Source organism: Sciurus carolinensis, chromosome 13, assembly GCF_902686445.1.
Source record: "Sciurus carolinensis chromosome 13, mSciCar1.2, whole genome shotgun sequence".
NCBI lineage: Eukaryota > Metazoa > Chordata > Mammalia > Rodentia > Sciuridae > Sciurus > Sciurus carolinensis.
This window is the reverse complement of record NC_062225.1, coordinates 39,652,995-39,668,562: the sequence shown is the minus strand read 5'-3', so window position 1 is coordinate 39,668,562 and position 15,568 is coordinate 39,652,995. Positions and strand designations below refer to the sequence as shown.

Sequence of the window (15,568 nt, the reverse complement as noted above, 5' to 3'; positions counted from 1 at the left end):
CTTCTGACATCCTAAAAGGAACTCAAACGAATCCCAGTCACTTTTCTATTGATTTTTTTCACTGACTCTTACTACAAGATTTGAGATGAAACACTCTGACTCCCTAGTAAACGTGAGAAACAAATTCTTAACTTTTCTGTATTTTTAGTTTTTGCAGTGCTGGGAAAGGAACCCAGGACCTCAAATATGCTAGGGATAAGTGCTCTAGCACTGGGCTACACCCTCAGCCCCATCTGTATTTTTAAAAACAAACTTGAGCACACACTGCAGCAAACAAAGTTTGCTTAAAGATACGGAAAAAAAACTCACTTGTAGCAAAATAAATGAACTTTCCCAGAAAGATTAGTTTTGAATAGAACTCTCTGTACACCAGACCTGGCCTTTGATGGTATAGCTTTTCATTAGGAAGGACCCTACCCTCAAAAGCTAAAAAGTAACAAATGTCACTAGGAGTTTCCTGCACAGAGAAAGAGCCAGAGGATCAGGAGACTGTTTGACCTGGATATTCTTCCTTCTGCAATTCCAGATCCTGAGTGACTCCCTCAGGAGGGAATTAACAATTACCATGGACTGGAGCCAACCGGTGAGACCCCTGGAAACAGGCTTTGTGGCCTCATTGAAGTTAGTATTTAAGGTGGGCTAAACTCTTCAAGTTTGCCTCCCACCTCCACAGTTAGCCCCATGAGGGCACAGTCTGTTCTGTTCACCTCTAATTCTCAGCATAGGACAGTTCCTGACACACAGAGGAACCATCAATAGTGGCTGAATAAATGAACAGTAAGTGGAAAGAATGAGAAAAGACACAAAAGGACAGCAGAGAAACCTTGTAAAACAGAGCCAGGTATGTGTCCCTAAGTGTGAACTGCATGGACTAGAGTGCAGGAGAGAGGGGAGAGCTGCACAGCTTTATAGGGGCCCTGGTCACAAAGTGCACTAGGGCTGTGGCACACCTTAGGGGCAGGAAAACTGCAGCTGGGAAGCCCTTTTGTGAGAGTCCCTCCACAAAAGGGCTTCCATACTAACACTTGGGTAGGATCCGCCTCTCCTGGAGGCCTAGTGAACCCAGACTGCTGGCCCACGGTTCCCAACAAGTTTCCAGGGATCTGAGGATTCTGAGAATTGCTGTTTCCTCTTTTCCCCATCAGGTCACTTACATTTAAGTCTGAGAATATCTTTTCTCAGTTAATCTTGATTCCAGAGGTCTTCCCTATTTGTCACTAAGCGAGAGAACAAAAAGGAATGAACAGTCTCTTTGAAATAGCAACTGATGGCTCACACATGCATATATAATTATTATTATTTTTAAAAGACAGGGCCTTGCTATGTTGCCCATATTGTTCTCAAACTCCTGGGTTCAAATGATCCTCTAGTCTCCCGAGTAGCTGGAACCATAGGCATGTGCCACTGTACCTGGCTTGACAACTAATATTAAAAAAGAGTACTATATGCACAATTAAGATGTTTTAAGTTTAATCTGAATGACAAAGTTCAGCCTCTCAGACTGAAATTTAGATCCTACTGACCCATGAGGTCTAGATGATACTTGCTGTGATCTTAAAGTGAATGGCAGTGAGGTCCTATGCCCAAGGTCCAAAAAGGAACCAGAACAGTAACTATGTTTATTTTTTAATTTTTTAAAAATATTTTTATTAGTTGTTGAACATTTATTTATTTGTATGCAGGGCTAAGAATTGAACCCAGGGTCTCACACATGCTAGGCAAGTGCTTTACCACTAAGCCACAATCCCAGTCCCCCTATGTTTATTTTTAATTATTGTTGTGACAATGGGGATCGAACCCAGGGTGCTTAGCCACTGAGCCACATCTCCAGTCCTATTTTTTGAGACAAGGTCTAGTTAGGTTGCTTACAGCCTTGCTAAATTGCTGAGGCTGGCTTTGAACCTGAAATCCTCCTGCCTCAGTCTCCTGAGTAGCTGGGATTACAGGTGTGCGACACCATGCCTGATTTAAAATAATTTTTAAAAAATCACTGTCCTTTAGGCTTATTGATCTGTCAAAATAAAATAAAATGATTTGGCTTTCAAGGAATGAATATGATATCTATATTTCCAAATCACCACTTCTGTCATCCCAACCTCACCACCAAAACATGCTGCTTTCACATGCAGGCTCATCCAGCCTATGGCCCCAGGGCTTCCTAGTGGCCCAGTTGAAGACCCCTAGGGAAAGGTTTCACAGTGGGGGTCCATAGGACGCCTGCCTGGTAGTCCTCTTCAGCCCACAAGGAGGATTTGTTTTCTGACTCTGCCAGTCAAGAATGATGCAAAAGTCATGCCAGATAGAAGGAAAACCCTCCATTGCTAATAGACGTTTCTACTGTGTCCAGAGAAGAGAATGAATGCTGCATAAGATCTTTAAGAGGGGGCAAAAACTGACAGCTGAGTCCCAATTTTGAAGAGGGGCAATGGCTGGAGAACGTGTGACTGATGCAGGACCAAAATGGAATCAAAGTGAGTGGAGGCACCTGGTCCTTCACAGAGAGAAGACTGAGCTCAGCATCACCCTCACCTGGAAGAGGGATGCTTGCTACACCCAGCTTGGAATGGGATGGACTGGGAACCCAGGAATTCATTGCTGTGAAATACCTCAAGGCCAAGTTGGTTTATACCTTATGTACATTTTCAAGAGCTTCATCTTTTCGGACTAGTAAATAAGAGCAACTATAAATTCAGTATTTTCCCTTTTCAGAGGTGTAGGAAGCTTCACAACTAAGTGACATTTTATTTCAAAAGTCAGTTACAAGGCAAAACAAATCTACGGGGTCTACAATTCCTAGCGGTGCATGTGGCTTCCAGGGAGCTAGTCATATTTCACATCATCTCCCTAACCTCCTGAGCACACGGTCCAATATGACTCCTGGGGTGATGATCAGTTGCTGAAGAGTCTGGCAGCACCAATGCTGAAGATAAAAACCATAAAAGCAAGGCCTCTACTCTGATGTCCAAGTGGACCTGTCTTTTCTGAAGAAAAAAAAACAAAGGAGTGACAAGTGCCTCGCAAGGTTAGAGCAGTTGCTTCCTCAAGACATCCTGTGCCACCAAAAGCCCAGGCCCTTTAAGTGGAGACATATCCTTTCAGTTTCTTTGGGGGTAAGGGAAGAAAGGAGTGGCCCTGGCAAGATTGTGGGTGTGACAGACTTCTGAGCCAAAGAAAGGCTGTCTCGTTGGTAGGCTGGAAATTGCCTTGAGAAAATTTCTGACACACGGAATAGCCTCTCCTTTCTCCTCGCTTTCCTACTTGCCTTCAGATGTTCTTGGGATCTGCTTTGGAGGTGGTCCAAGTGGAGAGCCTCTGTCCCTGACAGCAGGCCATCTCCCACCAGCAACCAGGAGCCTGCCCACAGTCCTATGTCCTTCTGTGCCACCTGGGCTCTGGGGCAGGAAGGAGAAGTCAGAGCCTACTTGGTCAGGGGCAGCCTCCTCGTTTGCTTAGACAAGTTTTCACTTAAAATACTGCACCTTGAAAAACATGCTGGGCTGAGAAATCTGATGACATCTAAGCTTTTAACACCTTTTTTCCTCCAAGTAACAGCAAAACACAGCCAGAACAAAAAGACCACCTTGAAAAGGACATGGTGGTTGAGGATGCTGGCAAGATCAGCAATGGAAGCCGAAGAAACAGAAGACCTCAGCAGGGTCTCCCAGTATCCTGGCACTCCAGCTGGGCAGTGGTGACTGTCATCCCCCAAGGAGGGGGTGGCCAGGTGCAGGGGATGGTATCCCCATCCTAAAGCTAGACTTCAGACCCCCAAAGTGACTGCCTCTGGCCAGGGGAATGACAGCAACAGGCAAAATTCCAATGGAGAGAGAACTTCTGCTTATTTATACAGATGGGGCGGGGCTGGTGATAAAAATCCTAAGATCTGCCTGGATCAGAAAACTTTTTTTCTTTCTTTCTTTTTTTTTTTTTTTTTTTTAAACCTAAGCCCATCCAGGACTTCAGAGGTCCCTGCCGTAACATCCATGCTAATTGGTAAGTAAGACAAAGCCTCCCCTAACAAATCAGCAATGTAATTATAAAGCCAGTCACTAGATCAAGCCAGTTACCCCTGCTCCAGGAGACTGTAACCCGACACGGTAGATGATGGCGCCTCCCACTGCGGCTGGTGCTCCCACCAGCCTGCCTGGAACCAGGGCCACCAGCAAAAGCCTCCTGGCCTTCCTGCAGTGACCTGAAGCCTGCAGAAAAGCTGCGCTCAGCCAGGAGGTTAATCTCAAGTAAATTTAAGAAACAACAACTTTCATTATGTGGGGTTGTTTTCTAATGTTCACATTTTAACAAATTCTAGTGTTTCCTTTATTTACATGTCTCTATTAAATTGAAGACAATTTCTAATGCTGATACTTTGTCAAATATAATCTTTCCTCCTGGAAAAAGAAGCTTTAACATATTAACTAACTCTAATTGCATTTAGTAAACTATAAAATTCTGGAAGGGAATATTTCAAGGAAACATTTTTGAGACTAAATTATGTCCTTGTTGGTAAATATCTGAAAAGAAAAATAGGTTTTTTAGAACCTAAATGTCAAGTAGTATAAAATGTTTCTAATATCCTGTCTTAATGGTTTTTATCTAGCTAGAATTTTAGATTTCAATTCCAACCCTAATGAAGCCAAGGCACCTGACACCTTCCAAGGACAATGGAAGTGCTAACAATTACTTTATTTTACCTAAGGATTGTGGCTAAAAGCAGGGCACACTTAATTCAAATGAAAAGTTGAGTGCCTGAACTTTGTTTAATAAAAACATACTCAATGTGAGCTGATGTCTGAAATTGCCTTTAAAGTACTCAGAAAAATTGGCCACGAAGATGAAACAATATCAACAAATGTTGACAACTGTTGAAGTGGGTGACAAGTACGAGGCAGTGTATTGTACTCTTCCTTCTACTTTTGAGTATGTTTGGAATTTTCCATAATAAAAAGTTAAAAAGTACAACATATCAATACATACTTCAAAAATTTTGCAAATAAAAAAAAAATAAACACAAAAAATTACATCCTCCCTCAGTGAGAACTATTATATTAACTTGTTAGGTGTTTTTGCACAGAAGAAAGCTGCTAACACTGTGTAAACAAGCAAGCCCAATACAAGTAGGAAAGCCAGTATACACTGAAAGACAGAGTCACATTCAGCCACAAGGGGGCGCAGCAGAGCAACAAGGCACCCCTGAAGTCGGCTTCACTGCAATTTCTGTCTACAGAGCTCTCAAAGTCTACACATTTTAAAGACCAGTCCCAGATAGGTATCCACAGGGCGATGTTAAGCAAGCTGGGAGCCTTGCCAAGTCCAACTAAATTATATTATGCTATGATTCAAACTTTGGAAAACACTGTATAGGAAAGGTTGTTGCCTGTATATAAGTAACAATGATGTTTCTAAAGCCATGGTTAAGATCCCTGGAGGATTCCTGAAGTGAGAACAAACACACAAAAACAAACACAAATGCAAGTCACTAGGTGTGGGCTCCTAACCACACAACAAATCTCATAAGTTCAGTACTAAGAATTTTACTAGAAGTCTTCAATAATCCTATTGCTTCTTAATAACAGTAAAATTACTTCCACACTGAACAGATTCTGTTTCAGGCAGTTATTTGGGAAAACCCTTCATAAAGGACAATGGGGAGGAGGTATTTGACTGTAAAATGCAATGCAGTTAACTTTAGGGAGATAATGAAGCAACTGACTGTTTAACTACTTGATTTACTTGCTGAAATTCTTCCTATTCAATTACAAGTTCAGGTTATATGATGTGTATGTACATTCAGTAATAATGTTCACAACAGATGAACTAGTATCAATTTTTCCATTTGAAAACTGGTAACTATGAACAAATATTTACATTACGAAGCTACTTCATGATAATTTGATTGTCAGGAGTACCTATATCTTTAGTGTTCTGAATGAAAGTCTCATTAAGTGAAGAAATCCTCAGATTTGACTTTTTCCCCATAGGACTGTCTGCCCGTAAAGATGAGCCAGTATCACCCAGTAACCCCCCCCATTCCCCGGCATAATGAAAATATTTTTTTCTCCTGTATTTATAATTGCATGGATGGGATTCTGGTTTCAACCCTCCTGTAGCATCTTTTCCCCAAAGATACCTTGTTTTTCCCCTCACACAAGAGACCCTTAATAAACAATGTCAGGGGAAAATAAAGGCGGCTTAGGGTAGAAACCAAAGGCTTTGCCAAAAGTGACAGTTTTTGTTTGTTTCTTAAAGAGGATCGCCAAGTATATAAAGTAGTCAGCACTACAACAGGTAAATGTAATTTTAAAAAGTTCTGTGAAAAATAAAATTGCGTCTTAAGGTTAAAACCAAAGGTTTTCCTTCAAGTTGAAACCAAAGGTTTTCCTTCAGGTTTTGTTAGCCAACTACTTGTCAATGAATAAAAATCATGCATGCAACCCCAGGAGACGCTTTTTGCTTAAAAAGATTAAAAACCAACCATACTTTCCGATTTGGATAGCTTATTACTATGAAAAATTCTTTAAAATATTCCTCATGTATACAACATAAATTTCACCTTTTAACTCCCACATGCGGTCTATAGAAGAAAACCAGAGAAATCTTTATCTACTGAGTAAGGTGAAACGCTGTATTGTTTGGCTTAAATCTGGGTTCCTTAAAAGAAAGATATCACATTTCTGCAACATGACATCTGAGTACAAAAATTTGAGGTATAGGATCCTAGAAATATGCTCCAGAGATGTGTAAAAGGAAGGAAATAACTATTCAATTATGCAAATACCTGTTCCATGTAGGTAACTTACATATTCAGAATGTTTATTTATTTTAGTTGCTTTTAAGAACTGGGTAGGCTTGATGAGGCTTTAAAAAGATAATTTAAATTTTGTATTATGTACTTGAAAAATTCACACAGTAGAAAAAGGCAATGAGGAATAAAACTAAACTTCAGGACAGTGAATGATACTTTGTAAATAACGGCAGTCTTTATTTTATTTATTTATCTTTTTAGGAGTAACTACTTCTGGGCTGTTTTGAGATAAAATGCATTTCTTCCAGGGACTTCTGTATTGATAATGAATGACTCACTGAACTTTAAGCAAAGTTATTTAGCTACGTACAATCAAAATAATCAGAGTACCACACTAAATGTAATAAATACTTATTTTTAAGGAAAATAGTTAATACTTCAACTTTAATTTCTTCCAAGAATCTTTATGGAAAGCCTTCCTCTAACCTACCCAGCTAGCCTCTCCTAACATTCTATTTGTCTTTCCTCTTTGGGAGCTTTAGCTCCTAGAAAGAAGGGGACACCTGAAAAATCACATTTTGAATTTGTAAACCAACTACTGTCATTAAGAATCATTACCAGGTGAAATTGATCTTATTTTATATTTCTGATATGGTGAAACTATTTTTTAAAATCAGTGTTTTTATTAAAAACTGTTCAGATAGACTATCACCAGGTTTCGGACAGAGAGGCTGAGCAAAAATCCTTTGGCTACAGATCACAATGCCTAAAATCCTCTGGCAGGTGACTTTTCTATGACACCATGCAAGATTTAGAAGGACACAGAGACAGACATGGAGATGCCCCTCTCAACAAAGGGAAGAAATCTGAAAAGCAAATCTGTATCATCTACCAGGGAATGGGACAACCACTCACACAAGATTAGTTTGAAACAGTTGCCGCCTTGCTATCTCATTCGTGTGGCTAGAATTGTATGCAAACCTGTTCTGGTGCAGAGATGACCTTGGGACTTTCAGATTCCCTGAGTTTAACTTGGGCAGTGCTTCTCAACACAAGGGTGGGGTACTCCAGCAGGCCTGCTCCAAGCCCCAGGAGCAGCAGCATGGCCTGGAATGATAAGCAGTCAGCCAGAGAAGAGGAGAGCAAAGGGCTAAAGGTTGATCTGCAGCAAGGGACTTTTGATTATTGAATTTGTCTTACAACAGTCAAGTGTACTTTTTACTTTTGTTCAGAGAGTTCCCACAACCCACTATAACCATGAGTGTGCATGTGTATATATATATATTATCTATGTTTTATGTAAATATTATATGTAATGTATGTATATGTGTATATGTGTGTGTGTGTGTGTGTGTGTGTGTGTGTGTATTCTGCTACGGCCAGAATCCCTTCACCTTCACTATTCTATGGGAAACCCCTTAGAAGAATAAAAATATTGGTTTAGGTTCTTCCTTTCAGTTAACCACCTATGAAAGTTTTTAAATCAAGAAAAAAATCTTATAATTAATTAGTAACCCTGTAAAGCTACAGGTTTTTGCAAAGTGACCAAAAGATAGTAATGCAGACATGAGTTAGTTTTAAGAACTTAAGTTTGCTGCTCCCCAGAGTTACTAGAGAAACAAAGCTGCCTTTGGGCACCTCAAACTAGTCAGACCTGCTGTAGCAGTTGCACAGCGGCAGCTGATCTGTCCTCCGCCCCCTCCCTTCAGCCCCCCACCCCCACACATACACACAGCTCAGTCCACTCTCCATAGCCAGGCCAGGCACACTCGACCCTAGTTCTGCTGTCCCTCTTGGGAGGCAGGGCCAGCTCTACCAGACAGCATGCAAGTGGAAGAGGAGGTCAGACAAGACTCTGCTCTGAACTGAAAACAGCCATGGGGGCAGAATACAGCTTAGATTATCCTGTGCTTCTACCCTAGATCAATCAAAATGCAGCACTTGCTTCAGTGAATCCTGGTAGGTATTTCCAACTAAGTTCAGATGAAAGAGGATCCTGAGAGGAGACTGAGTCTTTCCAGTTTTAGGACCCCCTCAGACCACAAAGACAGCTAAATTTTCAAAAGGGAGCTTGCACTGTCTGTATGTGGTACTTGTTGAAATGACAAGTTTGTATCTGTGTTGTCATATATTTTAAAAGATACTGTGCTGTCTTTATTTTGAAATTTTAACTTGTATGTATTGCCAAGAAAATTTTTAGACAGTCAAGTATGTTTTTGTTTGTCTCATGATCTTCAAGGGGTGGGTGGGGGGAACAACCAAACAAAGCATCTATTTATTGGCCAGAATAGGAATGTCCTTTTATTGAGCTGACATATGCCATTCACAGATTCATACAAAGAATGAACTGCCACGCAGTGCTAATGGAGAAAGACACAGCTCCACACAATGAGTGATGGACGCTCCAGGGGACAGTTCTGTTCATAAGGGTTTCCCAGCATCTGCACACAGGGCAGAAGTTTGCCTTTAATACCAAATGCACTGGTCATTTAAGACAACCATTAGCGGGGGAAAAAGGCATGCCCACTTTGATTAGTTATTGTTTCCTTCAAAAATATTAACACTAAATTAAGGGGCTGGGGACATAGTTCAGTGTACAGCATTTGCCTAACATTCTTGAGGCCCTAGGTTCAATTCCCAGCCCTGCAAAAACAAACAAACAAAAAAACAAGTTAAATATCCACACACTTCTTAAACAGATGTCAGCCTGTAGGTTTCTATTGTTTAGTGACTAATAATCAATGATAGGTAGAAAATATATGACTTGCACATATGCAGTGGCCAAAAGCATTTTTAGATTTCATGTTCTGCTAGTCAGAATTAATTAATGGAAAGACCTATAAGCACTGGTGTTACCCTTACTGTGAGGCCATTTTTCACTTAAACTGGAGCTTGCCCTCTGGTGCCTTCAGCATACACCTGATCTTTGGACTCAGTAATCAGAGACACAGACACCTCTCTTTTTTTCTCTCTCACCAAGAAACTATTGCAACTAGAGCTATCTTCTAAATAATATGAGAGTAAATGTGAAATTTCTGTAGCCACAAAGTTTTGAAACTTCTGCAAGTGAATTAAAGTTCACCTTCCTAAATACTGCATCTATTTTTATTTGCATGTAATACTAACAAAGTGGTCTTAATTCTGCTGATATAAATGAAATATAAAGTTCATACTTTTATCAGTGTGCTTTAACAAGAAACAAGCCACAGCAAAAGAAACATCTAAACATTTGTCCCAACTTTCACCTTTCTCAGTTAACCAAAGGGTAAAATATTTTGAGGAATATGCTTGTAGTGTGTAACATTTACTGACTCTGGAACACTTTAAAAAAATGGCCATCAGTCATCACATAAATTGGAGTGAATATTTAAAAAATTGAAATCTATGTTATTTTACTATGCTAATTATTAAAAGTTTAGTGTGTAACAACTGACAGACTTATATTTCAGCTCTTCAATTAAATTTAAAAAGTTTTAATGAGGGACAATTCAGCAAATAGGAGTGTAAAGATTTTCTAAATCTAAGTTAATATCCTTCTCTTAGTTCTTTAATGGAAACAACCCTGAGCAGCTGTTACCTAAGAGGCTGTGACACTGGCTTGACAATAAAACTGTTCCCTAGGACACCTCCTGTGGTATATTTGGTTGGCATTATAAAATGTGAGCCCTCTCCCCTACCTGTCCCAGTGAAGGAATAGCACCCTGTATTAAGGGCTGGGGGAGGGGGCATCCAATCAGTTTTGTCCATTTTCTCACCTGAGAGCAATGTGGTTATACATGCTTAATTAGAAGGTGGGGAAAGAAGTAAAAATTATTTTAAAGCATTCCTAACTCCAATGGTGAACACCCCAATTTTATCTTATATGTAAAACCTGTAAATAAGTCAACGAAGCTAAAGGAAATCTAAACATTTGTGTCTATCTCTTTTTTAAATGAAATTGATAAAATGAACAGGAAAGGAGGGACCCAGGGACAAGCTATTCTTATGCCAGAAGCTGGGATCTGAGGATGGGTATTTTCATCCTCCCAGCACACTCAATTCAGAATAGACTGCTATAAAAAGGGGAAGGAATGGGAGCTGCTAGGGTGAGACAAGCCTTCTGGTGAGCTGAGCAACTATCCCCATAAGCAAAACAACTCAAGGTTCTCAGGTAGAGGGCCCTCCCCAGCTTGAGTGAACCCAAAAGCCCTATTACAAAAAGCAACTTAAAACACTTAGGGCCTCAGTAATCCTACTGGTGACTGCAACTTCTAGGCTCTTTACACACATTATAAACATTTCTTAACACATGTTGGGAAATCAAAAAGCATATCTCATGAACAAGGCTTGAAAACATTCACTCTGTTCCTTAAGGCTGACTGGGGCTACCCAATTTGATTCAAATAAAAACCGCTTAAGTCGGAGGCTAGATGTCTCAGCCTATTGACTTCCCTTCCCCATTCAGCGCATTCTACCTCTTAGCTTGCAAGCAAAAAGTAATTCTAAGAAAACTATATCGGATCTTTTCGTGAATTTAAAAACAACTCCCATCTGAATCTAATATCACTAGTTCTGCTGAAAGTAAGAGAACTTATGGCCAACGAGAAAAATAATTCAGGATTTTCTCTCGATGCAATAGCCCTCTGACGGCATCCTCTCTTAATGGTACAAAGTCTAGGGCTTGGGACAGCTGGCTCCCCTCAGCCCCCTCCCTCTCCGTCATAGGCGGTTACCACCAAGATGACTTGTAGATTTCTAATTTAAAAACCAACGAGACGATAAGTTTACTGTACATTCAGACCCTAAATCAATACACTTGGACAAGGGCGAAAAGAGGGTGGAGAGGATGTTTTAATATAAAAACACCGGGAAACTCACAAAAACACACTATATCAAGTTGGTTGCAAACCCCGGCCACGGAACTCCAAAGTGAAGCAGCCTCCGCGCCAGCAATCTGAGCCTTAAAAAAAAAAAGTCTCGCACGTTCACAACAACACTACCGTCTCAACACGCACACACATCCCAGCTGTAAAAGGCGACAGCTCCAGGCTCCCTCCTCCCCACCGCTCAGTTCTCATCAGCTCCCGACCCCCTCCTGACCCCGGTCGGTGACTGCCCGGCCCCTGCCCTTCCCCCCGCAGATCTGCCTGCGGTCGCGGGGGTCGCGGCCCTAGCTCCTGGGGTCTGAGGGTGCGGGGCAGGCGGTGGAGGGAGGGAGCGCTCCTGCTCGTACCTGCTCCAGCCCCTGGTCCCTCTTGTGGAGGCACCCAGCCCCTCCTCCCCTGTCCCGGCTCTCCCGGCCCTGGCGGAGTCCCAACACCGCCCCCCACCCACCCTAGAGCCCGGCGCACCCGAGGTTCCCCTCCAACCCGGCGCGGGGAGAACTTACCACATGCAGCTCCACCTGGGAACTAACGCATCAGGAGGGGTTTCCGCCCACTCCTCAAGCTATTCCCTCTCCATGCGGAGTGCCCCGCCGCGGGGGCCCGAGGGTGGCGCCGGGAAACGGGCAGGGGGCGAGACCGAAGCTAAGACTCCGGCGTCCTTTGCCTGAGCGCCCGGATCATTATACAATGGTGGAAGCAGCGGCAGCAGGCAGCGAGGAGGAAGCGGGAGGCGGGCGGAGGGGGCGCCCGGCCGAGCGAGCGGCAGCTCGTGCTCCAGCACTCGCTGTGCAGGAGTGACGTGCGGCCAGCGAGCCTCCCGCGAGCTCCGGGCCCCGGGCTCCGCAGGCCCCGCCTCGCCACCGCCCGGCCCCGCCCCCGGCCCTCGCCCCGCCCCACCCTCCCCTGGCGGTCCCGGGAGGCGCGATAAATGCGGAGCCCGGCCGCCGCAGCCCGAGCAGCAGGAAGGGGCAGGCGGAGCGCAGGGCCCCGGACGGCAGCGCCGCCCACAGCTCGCTCCTCCGCCCGGCGCGCCCTTTTTCTCTTAGGGGAAGGTTTAAAGAGGAGGAGAGAGAAAAGGAGACACTCTGGCCGGAGGGCCACGACTACCACCAATTAACCCTCTACACTCTGGAAAATAGGCAAATGACGAAGCCTCTGGTGACAAAGGCGGCGGCGAGTGCAGGGCGCGCGCAACCCGCTGAGTCGCGCGACCGCAAATATGACAAGCATCCGAGCTATTCGGCAACTTGGGGCCGGCCAGCAGGGCGGGCAGGGTCCCAGCAGGGGACGAGGGGCGAAGATCGGTCCCGAGGCACTGCGTCTACGCTGCCCGCGGGGTTACTGAGGCAGGCATCCACGGATCCGCCGGACACTCACCCGACGTCCTCGTCTCGGGACGCACGAGTGGCCCTCAGAGATGGAGCTGGGGACAGAAAGCCCTTTGCGCGCGGTTGTTTCGGCCCGACACCCGAAATGTGTCACCAAGTCAACAGTACTTTCGGAGCCCAAGAGAAGCGAGTTACATGGCAGGCTGAGCCACGGTGTAGATCCGACAGCCAGCCGGAGGAAAGCCAAGCTTGGAGTGGGGTTGGAGGTGCTGTCCTCTGCCCCCAAGTTTCATGTTGATTGCCTTTTCCCTCCCCTTAAGAAATCTTATGCTGTGAATTACTTAAATTTAGCAGGGAAATTTATACAGTAGTAGTTTGGAAATGCATGTATATGCTTAAAGGGTGCAAATTTAAGAGCACAAGGAAAAGAGGCCAAGGAGACAGCTCAATTGGAAAATTAATGATTATTTAAAAAATGACATGTACATTCAGTGATAAAGATGTTACAAAAGTAATTTAGACACTTTTAAGATTTTGGCTGCTACTCCAATCAATATCTTCTGAGATCACTTTGCTGTTTAATGGTCCACTATACTAGTTGCATTTAAGGATAATAAAGCTTTAAGATCTAACATAAAGGTGATTATAAGTCGTTAACATTAAGACAAATTTAGACCTATTCACACTATTCTGTAATGATTTGTTATCAATCAGATTGATGATCTTATCGAGATTAAACTTGGTTGAAATATTGGTAAAGGAGACAATGGGTCTAGCTTTATCTTTAAGAGGAAGAGAAAAGATTTTTCTGGACCCTAAATACAATCAAAATCTTATACAGATGTTTAATTAAGTACAACCAATGCCAAAAACTATTTGTGGATGTCTTTGGAAAGTTTCATTTTAATGACATTCAAAATTAAATAGCATAGAAGTAGTGCTCAGGGCTCTGTAGGTCTTACTCAGTTTGTGCCTGGGTGGCATAACATTCAAATATTTTGCTGGGGAGCCAAGATATTTTCACTTCCAGAGTTCTGCATTTTAGAGACAACACTAACTACTAACAGTTTCCTAACCACCCACTCACTTATACTTTCAGTGCTCACTTTAAGGAAAAGCCATTGAAATAGAAGCTGCAATAATCTCTTCCTGCGGTATCATGGTAGGAGGCCAGAGACATTAGCTATGTTGAATTAAAATGAATTCAAACTTTATTCATGAATTGAAGTTAACAGAAAGTTAGACTTGCAGAATTTTTGTGACACTTGGATATCTTCTAGTAATGGCTTCCCAAATACAACATTCCTGTACAAAAGAAAAGAACTAAAATCAAAGTTGACCACTTCTGCGTCCCCAGAGTGGACAATTTGAGATATATATATATATACATATATATATATATACATATACATATATGTATATATAACATGATATATACATATAAATATACATATATCAATAAATATATATATTTATGTGTAAATATATATAAATACACACACATATATATAGTGTGTATGCTCAGTAAAGTTTTAAGTTCGTAGGAAAGCAACCTGAGTTTTGGAGTGAAATGGTTTCTGCCTCTTTGATGCTTTTGATTTTTGTAGTATCTTATCAATATACATGTTACATACAACTCCCACTTCCCAACTTTTAGAATCTGGTGTCTCAGAACAAGTCAAAGCATAATGGCAGCTTCAACAGCTGCCAGTGCAGTCCAACACTAGGTGGTTAGCCCTGTCCCTTCCTCCTCTCCTCCTTTCCCCCAGGTTGAGTCACACATAGGCCAGCATAGCAATCCCTGCCTAGCCCTGGAAATTCAAGTCTTTGAGGATAAAGAAGGTCCTCCCGATACTTTTACACGTACTTATTCAGTGGCATTATTATTATTATTATTATTTTTAAGTATTATTCCTAGCAAACAAAATGTTTGGTTTTCACTCTTTGGGACATTTTTAATAATCCTGCTCTCAGGGTTTCATCCACAATTTAGAGGTTGTTTTTAAATCAATTTCTTTCTTTCTTTTTTTTTTTTTTTTTTTTGTGGTACTGGGGATTGAACCCAGGGGTACTTTACCACTGAGCTACATCCTCGGCCTTTTTTTTTTTTTTTTTTTTTTTTATCTTGAGACAGAATCTCACTAAATTATAGAGGCTGTCTTTGAACTTGAGATCCTCCTGCTTTAGCTTCCCCAGTCAGTGGGATTCAGGCGTAAGCCACAGTGCCCAGCTCTCCCTCTCAATTTCACATAACTTTAGAATAGTTATAAGAAATTAAGGCAGTCATGCACATTTAACTATCAGAAATATAATTAGGGAGAAAAGAAATATTCCTTTTATAAGCATATCATTGTGATGGTAAATTTTTTAAATGCCTAATTTCAGAGAAATTCTTTTTTGGCATCACTTTATAGTTCTGGGTACTATTTTACACTTCACTGTTTCTCTTTTGAAAGTTTCTGTGCCTCTATATCTTGCAGAGTAGTACACTACTGTACTAACTGAAGGCCACTTTTAGCACTTAATTAGTATGCACCAAAGAAACAAGGGATGAGTCGGATATAAAAACTGAGAAACGATGACTTTATTTATTTATTTGCAGCGCTGGGGATTGAACCTAGGATTGAACCTTG

At 42.1% G+C, this 15,568-nt stretch overlaps 1 protein-coding gene across 2 annotated transcripts in view; it reads right to left on the bottom strand.

Moving 5' to 3' along the window:
- The window catches only part of Sertad2 (SERTA domain containing 2), a 103,065-nt gene that overhangs the window by 5,350 nt on the left and 82,147 nt on the right, over window positions 1-15,568 (bottom strand). The window contains exon 1 of one of the 2 annotated variants that reach the window (XM_047522997.1): window positions 12,111-12,388. The exons of the other annotated variant lie outside the window; for it this stretch is intronic. The gene's annotated coding sequence lies outside the window, so the exon portion shown is untranslated. Of the gene's footprint in view, window positions 1-12,110; window positions 12,389-15,568 lie in introns of those variants that run through there. 2 annotated transcript variants of the gene reach the window in all.